We start from the raw sequence: 14065 nt of genomic DNA, 5'->3' as shown, positions 1-14065 counted from the left end.
AAACCGCTACCCATTTTAAATAAAAACAAAATATTTTGCGGTAATATTCTCAAAATATACCAAATATACTGCAAAAATACTGTATACCAACTGGTATATCAACTGGTATATGTGGTATATCGGTGCAGTACCGCATATACCTTAGACGGCACAATATACCAGATTGTCAGCCAAAGCAACAAAGGCCCCTAGTAAGTAGGCGTTTTTGCCCATACAAAAGTATTTATTTAATAACTTCCAAAATTTTTATCTGATCGCACCCAAATTCTCAGGAATTATAACTACTATAGTTACTAATGTATATACCAAAATTCGCAACTCTAGCTTTAAAATTACGCTTGTTATTCGATTTTTTTGATTTGCGGGGGCGAAAGGGGGCGTGGTAAAAAATTTGAAACAAACTTGATCTGCGTGCAAACATAACAAATGCTGTCGAAAAAAAAATTAGAGCTCTATCTCTTATAGTCTCTGAGATCTAGGTGTTCATACGGACAGACGGACAGACACACAGACACAGAGACGGACAGACGGACATGGCTATATCGTCTCGGCTGTTGACGCTGATCAAGAATATATATACTTTAGGGTCGGAGATGCCTCCTTCTACCTGTTACATACATTTCCTGACGACACAAAGTTATAATACCCGCCTACCCATAGGGTAGAAGGAACACTAATGTACAAAATTAAGATCTATTAAGATCTATATTATCATCATCATCAGTTGGTTAAAATTTCTTTTCTTCAATTGTAGATAGGCAGCTGGGTGGTACATTGTAGTTAAAACAGCACATATTGCGTCGACGCAGCCCGTACCTAAGATTTTAAGTAAATTAATTTATAATTTGAAAATACAAATAAATTAAAATATGGACCTTATACTCAGTATAGCGTTTAACGTTTCAAAGCTCATACTATTTCGAATTTTCGTTTTTATTAAATTTACTTGGCTTTACCCGCTCGACGTCGGCATTCGACCAAGGCAGGGACTGCATTTGCAGAGCAACTAAAACCAATTCCTGAAAAACGGCAGTTTCCGCCAGAATCCCGATATTTAAGAACTTCAGCCCAGAACTTAACTGTATCATCGACATTTTCCCACTCTACCAGGGTTATGTCGTTTGCACAATCGTTCAATTTTATCTATATTAGGAGTACCAAAATACTCAAGGATTGGAGAGATTTGTTTCTTTTTGATTTTCAACAGGGAATGCATCAATCTGTTTTTAATATGTTAAAATTGTCCGGAAGCCTGAAATTAAAAAAAAAAAATTATCTACTATAAAATATAAATGAAAATAAAGATAATATTTACCTTAGCTTCAACTGTTTTGGTCAGCTCTACTACAAAACCGGAACATCACTTTCTTATTTAATTGATTTGACTTCTTTTTCCATGTCGTAACCGAGGCCTAAATCGCTTTTGACGAGCTTTTTGAAGTTATCATCGTTAATAACATCAACATCAATATCAGGAGGAATTATTTTCTGTCGTAATGATCTGATAGCGAGTAAAAGATCACTCAAAAGCATCGTCGCATTAGCCGAATTACTTTGGAAGCACAAGTTGATTTTTTGCATGTCCTGCAATATAGGCTTTAAAAATACCAAGTTCAAATAGTTTTTTTTCGCAGAAAGATTCGTACAGGATTTTTGCGGTTTTGCATTTTCACTCATAGCAGCAATTCCAAAGTGAGTTTTCAGTTCATGCCATTGGTCTAAAATTCGAGTTACTGCCATTTCAATGGATAACCATCTAGTATCACAAACCCTTGGAACTTAAGGGGGGCTGAAAAATCACAAGAGTTTTTATGATTATTAGTTCCGCTTGTTTGTTGTAATACGACGAAAACGAAAACGGAGAGAATGATGACGCGCTGATAAGTTCTTGATTTCAACTGTCTTTATACTTCTATGCTAAGTTACATTAAGCCTAACTTAACTAGCGCGGCGAAGCGAGGCGAATTCGCTCAGACAGCAACAAACGAGAGCTTTATTGCGCTCTCGCTTCGCCCTAATTCTAACAACTTCATTTGGTACTTCATGCTCTTAACTAATATTAATCAAAATGCGGCAACAGGGGCCTTTAATTAATAATATTAATTTTTTAATATTTACAGTGGCGTGCAAGTCTGAGTACATGTTTGCAACTACTGACTGGGTTCGCATAAAAAACTGAACTGAACTGAACTGAACTAAAGTAAATGAGTCCAAATTTTTTGTATTTATTCTTTGAATATTTATTAACAAAATCTTATACAAAATATACTAAAAAAATTTAATTGGTTTATTTAAGAAATAAAAAACAAAAAAACTCGCATGTACTCAGTTATGCTCATTTTGAACACTTTTCAAGAAACGTTTTTTTTTAATACTTGGTCCAAAGACCGATATTTGTAATTGTGATATTTATTCATTCTGGTATATTTTCTACCACATTTGGTATTATTTATTTTAGAATAGCTCTCCATTCTTGTTGGACTCGTTGCTGCATCTCGCGCTAGCTTGCTGGTACTGATTCGTAGAGTCCCAATCATCTTCTCATTATCGACCACAAATTTTCGATCGGATTGAGATCAGGACTCTGTGCTGGCCACTCCTTTAACTTAAAATGTTGTTTTGCGATCCATTCCTTGAAGATTTTGGACGTGTGTTTTGGATCTCTATCTTGTTGAAATGTGATGTCTCTCTCCTTATATGCACATTTGTCAACAAAATCGAAAATGTGGGTCTGCAAAATATCTAGAAAGTCTTCCTTTTGCATAGTATCATCTATTTTCTTAATTGGTTCAACGCTCCACCGAGTAGAACAGCTCCAGACCGTGACATTTCCTCCTCAGTGTTTCGCATTTTCTTGTACGTGGCGTCCCTGCAGAGACTCTTCAGGCTTCTTCCAACAATATTGTTTACAATCCGACTGGAATCGATTCAATTTCTTTTCATCAAACCACATAACTATTTTCCACTCGTCCAGTTCCCAAGTTTTATCCCAAGCCTGAAGTCCTATCACTCCTCATAGAGGCAAGCATCAATATTTTCCTATTCGAAGATATATGTGAACTCAATAACCTCCTGTGACCTTTTCCCAAGCTACAAACAACTGTTAAAAGCTAAGAAATTAACCTATCCAGACAAAATCACTGTAAGTGAATCAAAAGCTGAAGTCGATCTACATACATTTGGAAGAATCCGCGATCTTCATCTACAGGACACTGCAGACCATTAAGATTGCAATTTGCAAAAGAAACGGCTCAATTATTTGAAGACGAAGAAAAGTATTTCAAAGCTAAGATTGAAGTGTTGGATACCACGCCATGTAATGTGTCCGGTAAAGAAATTAAACAAAGCTTGCAGTTGACCATGGTTGATGGGAAAAGTTGTAGTGCCCTAAGTCACACGTCATCTTCTAAGTGCTACATACGTGTGTGAGGCGAAGCCGACAGAGATGAACGATTTGGAAAATTGTCTGAAAAAGAAGGTTCATGAAGCACGCTATGAGTTTGGTTTATCTCCATTACGCTTGTTATTCGATTTTTTTTTTGATTTGCCGGGCGTGACAAAAATTTGATACAAACATAACAAATGCTGTCAAAAAAAAATAATTATAGCTCTATCTCTTATAGTCTCTGAGATCCAGTATTTCAAACGGACGGACGGACATGGCGAGATCGTCTCGGCTATTGATGCTTATCAAGAATATATAAACTTTATAGGGTCGGAGATGCCTCCTTCTACCTGTTACATACATTTCCTGCCGGCACAAAGTTATAATACCCTTCTACCATATGGGTAGCGGATATAAAAATATGCCAACTTAGCGCGCGTGCTTTCGGATGCAACAGCTGACTTTACAGCTGTTATGCTCAAAAAAGAGCTGTTAGATATACATGTTTTTGGTATGAGCCATAACAGTTTGATGTTCTGTTAATGCATTGACATTAACATTTTTCTAATTGGAACATTTTTCAAAAACGCCTAAATGCCAGCTAAAATGAAAATGCCCCATAGTGCAGTGGCTTTATGTTTTAAGAACATGCAAGATTCCATAAAATAATTATTAAGCATACCTTACAAATGTTCTCACAATATATGGTCTCACACCTCTTTACTAGAGACTCTTTATACCCAATACCGTTGGATAGCGGGGGGTCTCAGAGTTGAGCACACTTGACTGCAGCCTTCTTGTTTTTTGTGTTCTTGAATGATCAGCTTAAAAGTATGCAATATTTCGTTCTCCAATTACAAATTTGTATGGCATAATTGCATAATTGTTTACATAAATTAAAAACGTAAACGTGGTTCTGGACGGGAGCTCTCGATAGGACATTAATTCGCCGGTGTGACGCGCATAGTGTTCCACCCATCTGGTGCACATACATATGTATGTATCGGCGTATCAAGCGCGAGCTGGCTGAAGCGAGAGATTACCGACGGAAATGGAGTGGAGAAACAAGCAAAATTGTTTTTGTTTCGCATGCAAATCGAAGCCCATATGCACGGTGCTTATGGGCGCACTACCTATAAGCACAGGGCGGGCATCTACAAAAACAAAAGTGCACTCAGGGTATAGGCGTTGAGCAGTGCTCAATGAGCACCCTGATGTAAGGATACCGATGTATTTACCTGTGTCAACAACATCCCATTTCCTCCATTGTTATTGGTCTCCATTGTTATATCCCTGTTCTCGTTGTCTTCTCGAGAATCCGCATCAAGCCGCCTGCGCGGCGGATAACGCCTTTATTTAAATTTTGGCATGTTTTCTTTTCAATTGAACTGTAGCACAAAATTTTTAACGAATATTTTTTGTGAGTTGTCGGTGTGACCACAAGCTCAATTCCAATATACCAATCGACAATTCAAGAAAAGCTACCCTGATCGGCCTATCAAAAATAAAACAATAGCTAAAAACCCTTCACTGATCTAAATATGTTTAGTTTAAAGTTAAGGGGCTGTCCACTCTCAATTAGGGTTGTTGATAATATATCAAAATATCAATACATCGATATTTTTTCTAAAAATGATATATTTTATATCGTTATTTTTTTTGCCCAAATATCGAAAACACGATATTTTTTTTGATATTTTTTCCTTTTTTCCTCTAAATTCAAAGCGTCGATTGAAACTTTCAATTTAAACTTAAATTAAATTTGAAATTTGACAGATGAATAAAGGGAAAAATGAATGTTAAATCAAATTACACAAACATAACAGGCGGCACCGCGAAGTACATTCATTGTGAGAGAAAACAATTAAAAACCAGCGGTAATTCATCGAATCTGTCGTCGCACTTGCGCAATAAGCATAGCGAAATTTTTGCAATTTTTGACGGACATACACGTAAAGTAAGAGTGTTTTTAAAATCTTTAAATTCTGCCAATTGGGCTTGATGTTACATTTAGATACATATAAGATATAAGACATGTATATATATATATATTGATTAAAAATATAATTAAAAAATGTAAGTTTATAAAACTTATTTTCTTTTCATTATCCAGGAAAAAACATTTTTATTAAAAAAAATCAAATATATCAATATTTTTCGGTGATATTTAGAAATATTATTATCATATTATTTGATAAAAACAATATCATCGATACGATATTTTTTTAAAATTTTCGACAACCCTACTCTCAATGCGCACAACTTGCAACACGCACTCTGAGTTTTTTGGTCATCTGACGAAGCAAAACTCCTCAGGGTGCTTGCGGGGTCGGCCCCTTTTGCGCTTGGGCAAACCCCCAGCCTTCGAGGAGATTCTGCAATTGTTGCTGGTATTGACACATTGCTGCGAGGACTGCGCAACTTCAATTTTCTCAGCCGTCATTAGCGTTGAGCTGTTGCTGTTCTCGTCGATGTTCAACGATATCCTCGTAATTGAGACTGACGCCATCAAAGAGTACACACTTATCGACTAGCGGCTAACTCGCCGTCGGCACCATCGATTTGTGACGGTTGGATATGCGTATTTACCTGAAGCAGGCCATCCACAGGCGAGCATGTTGGCGAACATGTTGTGCTCGACGAAAATGTTCTTGTGGATGATAGTGTTCGTCGTCAAATTTCGTGTTCGCCAAAATGCTCGCATGGAAATAAAATTATTCTATTTTGTCTATGTTGGCAACAACATGCTCGCCAATGGATGGCAACGTTGGCACGATTATCATTTGCGTAATCGTTTAGTAGAGAGAACTCGTGTTTGCGCAGCGCAAAATGTGCAACAAATTTTTTGCAAGAATTCATATTTTGCCTGGAAAATCAGTCTGCTGTATGGCATGCAAAATTCGAGGCCTATAAAAATAAAAATTTACGAAATAAGGCACGGGAAGTGCTATTGAAGAAATATAAAAGAAATCGATGAGGACGCCACAATAGACACAGTGAAAAAAAAAGTTAACTATAGACGAGAATTGCAAAAAATAAGAAGTGAAAAATCTGGCACATCGTCCATTCCAGATGTGTACCAGCCGAACCTGTGGTACTTCAGCGAACTTTCTTTTCTGCATGACACAGAATCGTCGGTCGATGGAATCACCAGTTTTTGATGACGCCAGGAAAATGAAACAGTAAGTATTTTAATAAAATTACAAGCAAAAGTTTATTGTGCATATTAAGAACATATTTTTATATTAAATTCGGTCATTCTTCCAAGGTACTGCTCCAATTTTTTTACATTTTCTGGGCAATTGCCACCTCTCAACGGTTCCAAATCGTCCATTTGATGGTTGGAATGACTGCCTGCAAATGAATTGTCTGCATCTGCTGAATCTCGCAAATATACTGCGCCATTCTTCTTCGACAAATAGTTGTGCAAATAGCAACAACATAGAACAATCACAGAAGCCTTCTCCGGCTTTAATAGTATTTAAAAGTATTCTAAATCTGTTGACCATAATGCCAAATGCATTTTCCACTATACGCCTAGCTCTTGATTCCATTTTTGACGACTGTACGGCTTCATCAAATTTTGCGACAATGGAAAGGCGTCGTCCCCTACTATGACATATGGCACTTCATATGAAGTATTTGGTATTTGGCGAGGCTTCGGAATGAATAGCGATTGGTCATCGTTGCGCCTTTTATATTCCGAATGTGCAAATACACCAGCATCTGATGGCCTGCCATTTGCTCCAACTTACACACAAATAAATTCATATTGTGCGTTTACTATCGCCATCAGGACAATGCTGAACGTTTTTTTATAATTAAAATACAATGATCCTGATGATTTTGGTCTCTTAATATGCACATGCTTTCCGTCAATAGCCCCTATTCAATTTATGAATTTCCATTGTTTCTCGAAATCATCAGCCGTTTCTTTCTATTCTTCTTAATTTCCTGGTATCTAAAATAATATAATATAAAATACGTAATTAATTGTCAATTTTATTTTTTAGCCGAAGGTGCCGAAACGAAAACATGATGAATAATCGGAGTTCGTACAGAAGGCAATAGGCACTTGGTCAACATCAGCGGAAAGCAACCAAAATGTGAAGCTGACATATATGCCGAAGGATGGGCTGCTATGTTCAAGCAGTTTTCAAAGGCATAGACGAGTTCCTTATGCAAGGCCGTATGAATTAGAGGTGAAAAACTATCGATGGCACTATCGGGACTATCGATGGTTGGCCACTATCGACACGCTCTCGATAGCTGCGCGCACTCTCGATAGTGGTCAATCGATATCGTCGATAGTGGTCGATATTTTTTCAAATTTCATAGTATACCCGCATCCTCCGTAGAGTCGGAGAGGGTCTTCAACAAAACAGGACAAATCATTTCAAATAGGCGTACAAAATTATTGGTTGAAGTAAATATATAAATAGCAGTTAAGGTAAACCTAAAAAATAAAAAATCATATTATTTGAATAGTAATTATTTATTATTTTTAGATAAAGATTGGAAAACTTATTTCATACTCTCGTACTTTAAACAAATGTAGAATTTTTTTAAAAACTAATTAAATTATTTTCTTTTACTGCACTATCGACGATAGATTTTCCTTACTATCGTCGATACTCGATAGTTCTCAACCTCTAGTTCCCGAAAAAAAATTATAGTCCTATCTCTTATAGTCTCTGAGATCATTGTATTTTAATTATAAAAAAACGTTCAGCATTGTCCTTGTTGGCGCATTTGATAATTATTAGTTAAGAGCATGAAGTACCAAATGAAATTGTTAGAATTAGGGCGAAGCGAGAGCGCAATAAAGCTTTCGTTTGTTGCTCTCTGAGCGAATTCGCCTCGCTTCGCCACTCTAGTTAAGTTAGGCTTAATGTAACTTAGCATAGAATTATAAACATAGTTGAAATCGAACACTCTACAGCGCGTCATCACTCTTTTCGTTTTTCGTTGTACCAACAACAATTAGGTCCAGTCTTTGTTCGCGAATAAAGCGGAAAATATAATATTGCAAAAACTCTTGTAATTTTTCATGGCGCCCCCGGGTGGACTCTAGTTGAAATCGAACACTCTACAGCGCGTCATCACTCTTTTCGTTTTTCGTTGTACCAACAACAATTAGGTCCAGTCTTTGTTCGCGAATAAAGCGGAAAATATAATATTGCAAAAACTCTTGTAATTTTTCATGGCGCCCCCGGGTGGACTCTAATTGTTGTTGAACGCGAGTGCTTGATTTAAAATAGAAAACAGAAAACAAACCAAAACAAATTCGCGCCGGTCGCAAATATAATAAAATATAAACAATCAATTGTCTTGTGCCAGTGCTATGATCTCCTTGTGTTTGTCATCGGTGGATTTTTCGGCATCATCGCTGGAGGATACCCTGCACCAAGCAGAACACACAGAGGAAAGTGGCTGGGATCATTAAAGATCGCCAATTCCAGGTACTGTGCGAAAAATTGGAAGCGAAAAACTGAATTGGTTGCCAAGTTGCAAAATTCTAGTGACGCTTTCAATTCTTGGCACATACGTAATAGTAGAGCATTTGTTTTTAAAATTTTATATTTTAATTTAAAAAAAAAAAGTGAACCGCTTAGGCAGAATATTGTTTTTGTTTTCTAAGTGAAAGTGACTAGGGGAAATTCTTATTTCCATTGCATCGAACTTCTTCTCTTAGTTCGTTGCAATTTTCGCTTTCGTCGCCCCCTTTGTCACCAGATTCGTAGCCGCTGTAAGTGTTGTGCTGTTGCTAAGCGCACATACGTATATACATACATATATACCCGCAAGCCAACACTGCACCGGTGCATTTCGGCTCCGTGTTGTTGTTGCTTGCAATTTCGTTTTCGTTTCGCGCGCTTAGAAACAGCGCACATACACACATACATACGTTAGCAAGCTAGCATCTGCACAGTGCATTGCGCTCTGTAGTCTGTGTTGTTGCTTGCACTTTTCGTTGTCGCGCGCTTTGCAGCGCTTAGAACTCGCTCCCCTACATTCGTTGGTTGAGCATTATCAGTGCGATATCTTGTGTGCTCCCTCGAATTGTGTACTCCCCTATTATTGTCCGAGAAAGCTTAGTGGTTAGCTTAGGACAATTTAAAAATAATAATAATAAAAAAAAAATTAAGTAAAATAAAAGAATAGTTCAAAATAATAATTCAAAAAAAAAATAATAATTCTTTTTTTTTTTTAAGTTTCTTTTTCGTTGTTGTTGTTGAAGCAACAAGTTTTATTTTGTATTTTATTTTTATTTTTTTTTTGTCGTCTCCTCTAATAAGTTAAACAAAAGATGAATTCGAAAGAAACTCTTGAAGGCTCTAAAAAGAAACTTGCTATTTGCGTGAAGAGCATTTGCAGAGTTAATAATCAAATTCTCGATGACACGATCGGTCGAGATTTGACAGAGCTAGAGTGCAGGCTTGAGATGTTGTCGTCGCATATTGAAAATGCTCTCAAATATCAAAGCAGAATTGAGACATTTGACGAATATGACGATTACCGGTGCGAGTTAGAAGAGATTTGCATTACTGCAAAGGCAAGGCTGAAGGCGATGGTGAAATCGTTGACCGATACTTCATCCGCCAATATATCGATTCAGCCGATTGCCGCTCCTCGTACCCGTCTGCCTAAACTCTCATTGCCAAAGTTCAGCGGAAAGTATTCCGAATTTAAGAATTTCATAAGTTTGTTTGAGACTCTTGTTGACAATGACCATTCAATTCCGCGCATTGAGAAATTCAATCATCTCATTTCTTGTCTCTCTGGTGAGGCTCTTGGAACGGTGAGAGCGTTTCAAGTCACCGAGGACAACAATGAGAAAGCAATGGCGAGTTTGAAAATAGTGTATGACAATGATTGTCTGATATTTAATGAAAATATCACTGCTCTTTTTCAATTTGCCAAAGATTTCGCAGCCCTCCGCTTCAGCGTTGCGAAACTTGATTGACACTGTCTCTGCGATATACGGATCTTTGTTGTCGATAGGTGATGATAAGAAGATTGCAAATTCAATCCTTATTCACCTGGTCATGCACAAAGTTGATGCAATGACAAAGAAGAAGTGGATGAGCAGCTAGATTACACGAAAATTCCATTATGGAGTGAGTGTGAAACTGTGCTTAATCGTCGATATCAGCACTTGTCAGCTGAGAATTCGACAAAGTCCGATAGTCAAGCCGTTTCCACTAAACAGCTTAATAAAAGCTCGTTTTCGTGTACGACGCTCAAAGATAAGATTGATCAAAAGGCCCAAATATGCGAATATTGCAATTCCGAAGATCATTCCATCGTGAGATGCTCGATGTTTGCTGCCTTGGCAGTTAAACAGAGATTCGACGACGCGAAAACAACTGCATTATGCATAAATTGTCTTCGGAAGGGTCACACTGTCGCCAAATGTAAGGCAAAAAAGTGTCGTGTGTGCAGCCGTTCACATCATACGTTGCTGCACATATATTCTGCGACTACAAATAGTAGAGCGTTACCACCCCCGAGTCTCTCCGCTGTTGAGCCTGATCGTCCATCCACTTCACATGCGATGCATGCGACCGTGTCGGATAAAGTGATCCTGGCCACAGCAGTCATCAAAATAAAGACGAATTCAGGCGATTTCGTCTTAGCCCGAGCTTTGCTGGACTCTGGGTCACAAATTAATTTTGTGACTGAGGAACTAGCTCAGCGGCTGCATTTGCGTAGAGAAGACTCGTGCATCAGCTTGCTTGGCATTGGTGAGTCCAATTCTCAAGTTAAGAAAAAGATACACACTGTGGTGAAGTCGCGAGTTGGCTGCAATGAATACGCGATCGATTTATGGATCCTCAAATCGATCTCAGGTTATCAGCCAGATCACACTGTAAATGTCAGTGGCTGGAAGATACCTGACAATATTCAGCTAGCGGATCCCTATTTCTTTAAACCGCAGAAAATTGATCTTCTTATCGGCGCTGAAACATTCTTTGACCTATTGTCCGTTGGCCAAATCAAGCAAGGTCCAGAGTGTCCAATCCTCCAAAAGACAAGCCTTGGGTGGATTGTCTCGGGGCGGTACACTCCTGGTGAAAAATCTCACCAGAAGATGACTGTCAATCTGAGCTATCAGGAAGAAAGTTTGAGCTCGATTGACAAGACCTTGCTGAAGTTTTGGACTGTCGAAGATGTGCGCTCTCCCTCCAAAGTCCTTTCCGCTGAACAACAAAGTTGTGAAGATCATTTCACTAATAATGTGAGAAGATTGCCGTCTGGTCGTTTCGAAGTAAGTTTGCCGTTTAAATCAGATTCGCACCAGCTTGGGTGCTCATTTGAAGTTGCTAAACGGCGGTTTTTGTCGCTTGAAAAACGCTTAACTCGAGATCCCGAGTTAAAGCGAATGTACTTGGAATTTATGGAAGAATATGTAGAGATGGGCCACATGTCCGAAGTGAGTCACATCCTTCCAAGTACACCACACTATGTGATTCCGCACCAATGTGTATTACGGCCCCAAAGCACTTCGACAAAGCTGAGGGTCGTATTTGATGCTTCGTGTCGCACTTCGACACATAAGGCGTTGAATGACATTCTTATGGTCGGGCCGACCATTCAAGAAGAGCTGTTTTCGACTCTGCTTCGTTTTCGATTGCATAAATACGCATTAACGGCCAACATCAAAAAGATGTACCGCCAAGTTATGGTGCACGAGGCAGATCGAAACTATCAGCTCATAGTGTGGAGAAAAGATCCATCAGACTCGTTGAGATTATTCAGATTAAATACTGTAACATATGGCACTGCGCCAGCGCCATTCTTGGCCATACGGTGTTTGATCCAGCTGAGCGAGATTGCGAAATCCTCGCACCCCATGGCAGCTGAAGTTATCAGGCAAGACTTCTACGTTGACGATATGTTGACTGGTGCCGCATGCGTCGAGGACCTGAAGACAATTAAGTCTGAAGTGTCGCAGATACTGCTAGGAGCAGGTTTTGAACTTGCGAAGGGTTTCTCGAATGCTCCTGGGTTCTCCGCATCAAACAGTACACCAAAGCCGATAACGATCTCCGAGACTGACGCAACCAAGACTCTAGGTGTGATTGGTTGCCAAATGAAGACGTGTTCCAATTCCGGATCGACGATTCATTCATGGGTCTTAAAGCGACAAAACGGAACATTCTCTCGGTGACATCGCGGTTATTCGATCCGCTTGGCCTATTGAGTCCCTTAATTATAAAAGCAAAGATACTGCTTCAAGAGCTCTGGCTTCAAAAGTTGGAGTGGGACGAATCCATACCATTGAGTTTGGATACATCGTGGCAGCAATTGAAGTCAAATTTGACACAATTGCAAAACATAAAAGTGCCACGATATTTGTTCACAGAGCCTACGTCACCGATAGAGATACATGGCTTCGCCGACGCCTCAATAAGAGCGTATGGGGCGTGTATTTACGTTCGTACGCAAACTGCAGAAGGTTGTAAAGTATCATTACTAACCTCAAAATCAAAAGTAGCTCCCCTCAAGACTAAGACTCTTCCTAGACTTGAGTTGTGTGCAGCTCACCTTCTTGCAGAACTCTGCCACCGCATCCGAAGGCTGATCCGAGCTCCAATTGAACGGACGGTTCTTTGGTCAGATTCGGAAGTCACTCTTCATTGGATCCGGTCACATCCTTCCACTCTCGCGACATTCGTGTTGAATCGAGTGGCCGAGATTCAAGAGTGGTCAGAGAGCGTGGAATGGCGTCATGTTCCAACTAAGCAGAACCCCGCAGACATTGTATCGAAAAAACAGCTGTTGGACTGACAGCTATAGTGGTAAAGTCAGATCTAGTGGACTCGATCGAAAGTTTTTTCGTCGCACACAAGTCTGTTGAGAGTGTTCGCTTATGTGTTCCGCTTCATTCGAAGATGCAAAAACAAAACAGTTCAATTTGAACTGGTTCCAACGGCATCAGAACTGAAAGAAGCATTCAGTAAAATAATAGAAGTAATGCAGGATTTCGAATTCAGAGACGATATAGAAAGGGTTCGTAAGAGTACACGTGTGAGCTCGAGTCTACAACGACTCAATCCTTTCATACATGAGTATGAAGGATCTTGGTGTTCGTTTTCGTTGTTGCGAGTCGGGGGGCGACTGGTAAATGCTCCTATTTCGTATGATGCTAAGTTTCCACTCCTCTTGTCGAAGCGCTCACAATTTGCTCGCAGCTATGTGAGGTACCTTCACTTGACCAACTGTCACGCTGGCCCAAGAGCGCTCGTGAGCATTCTCAGAGAACGACTTTGGTTAGTCAATGCTCAAGAGCTTTGTCGTCAGACAGTACGATCATGCATCCGTTGCTTTAAATGCAAACCTCGGCTGCTTACGCAAATAATGGGAAATTTGCCTGCTGATCGACTCCGAGCGCTCCGCCCATTTTCAATTTGTGGCGTAGATTTTTGTGGCCCGGTTGAGACAACCTATATAGGATTCGCGGAAAGCCGCCGTACAAGTCGTACATAGCTTTGTTCGTCTGTTTTGCGTCAAAAGCGGTTCACTTAGAAATTGTATCCGATCTATCATCTAATGCATTTCTAATGGCTTTCCAAAGGTTTGTTGGTCGAAGAGGATGCCCGAGCCGAGTCCATTGCGACAACGCAACGAACTTCGTCGGAGCAAGTCGCCATCTGGAGGAGCTAAGGAAGCGAG

The 14065-nt window shown here is 39.4% G+C and overlaps 1 long non-coding RNA gene across 3 annotated transcripts; it reads right to left on the bottom strand.

The window, feature by feature from the left end:
- Positions 1-403: 403 nt before the first annotated feature.
- Positions 404-4883, bottom strand: LOC127566277 (uncharacterized). Of its 3 annotated transcripts, none has more exons than XR_007955525.1 (5): positions 4624-4883; positions 1647-1789; positions 1316-1596; positions 876-1252; positions 404-816 (listed from the first exon to the last, which is right to left on the bottom strand). It is a non-coding gene; the product is annotated as an uncharacterized LOC127566277 (long non-coding RNA). The 3 variants fall into 3 exon arrangements; XR_007955524.1 differs by having other exon boundaries at positions 405-816; positions 1316-1584; XR_007955523.1 differs by having other exon boundaries at positions 406-816; positions 1316-1789.
- Positions 4884-14065: the final 9182 nt, after the last annotated feature.

Source organism: Drosophila albomicans, unplaced genomic scaffold (assembly GCF_009650485.2).
Source record: "Drosophila albomicans strain 15112-1751.03 unplaced genomic scaffold, ASM965048v2 utg000120l_pilon, whole genome shotgun sequence".
NCBI lineage: Eukaryota > Metazoa > Arthropoda > Insecta > Diptera > Drosophilidae > Drosophila > Drosophila albomicans.
This window is presented reverse-complemented; position numbering and strand designations above follow the sequence as displayed.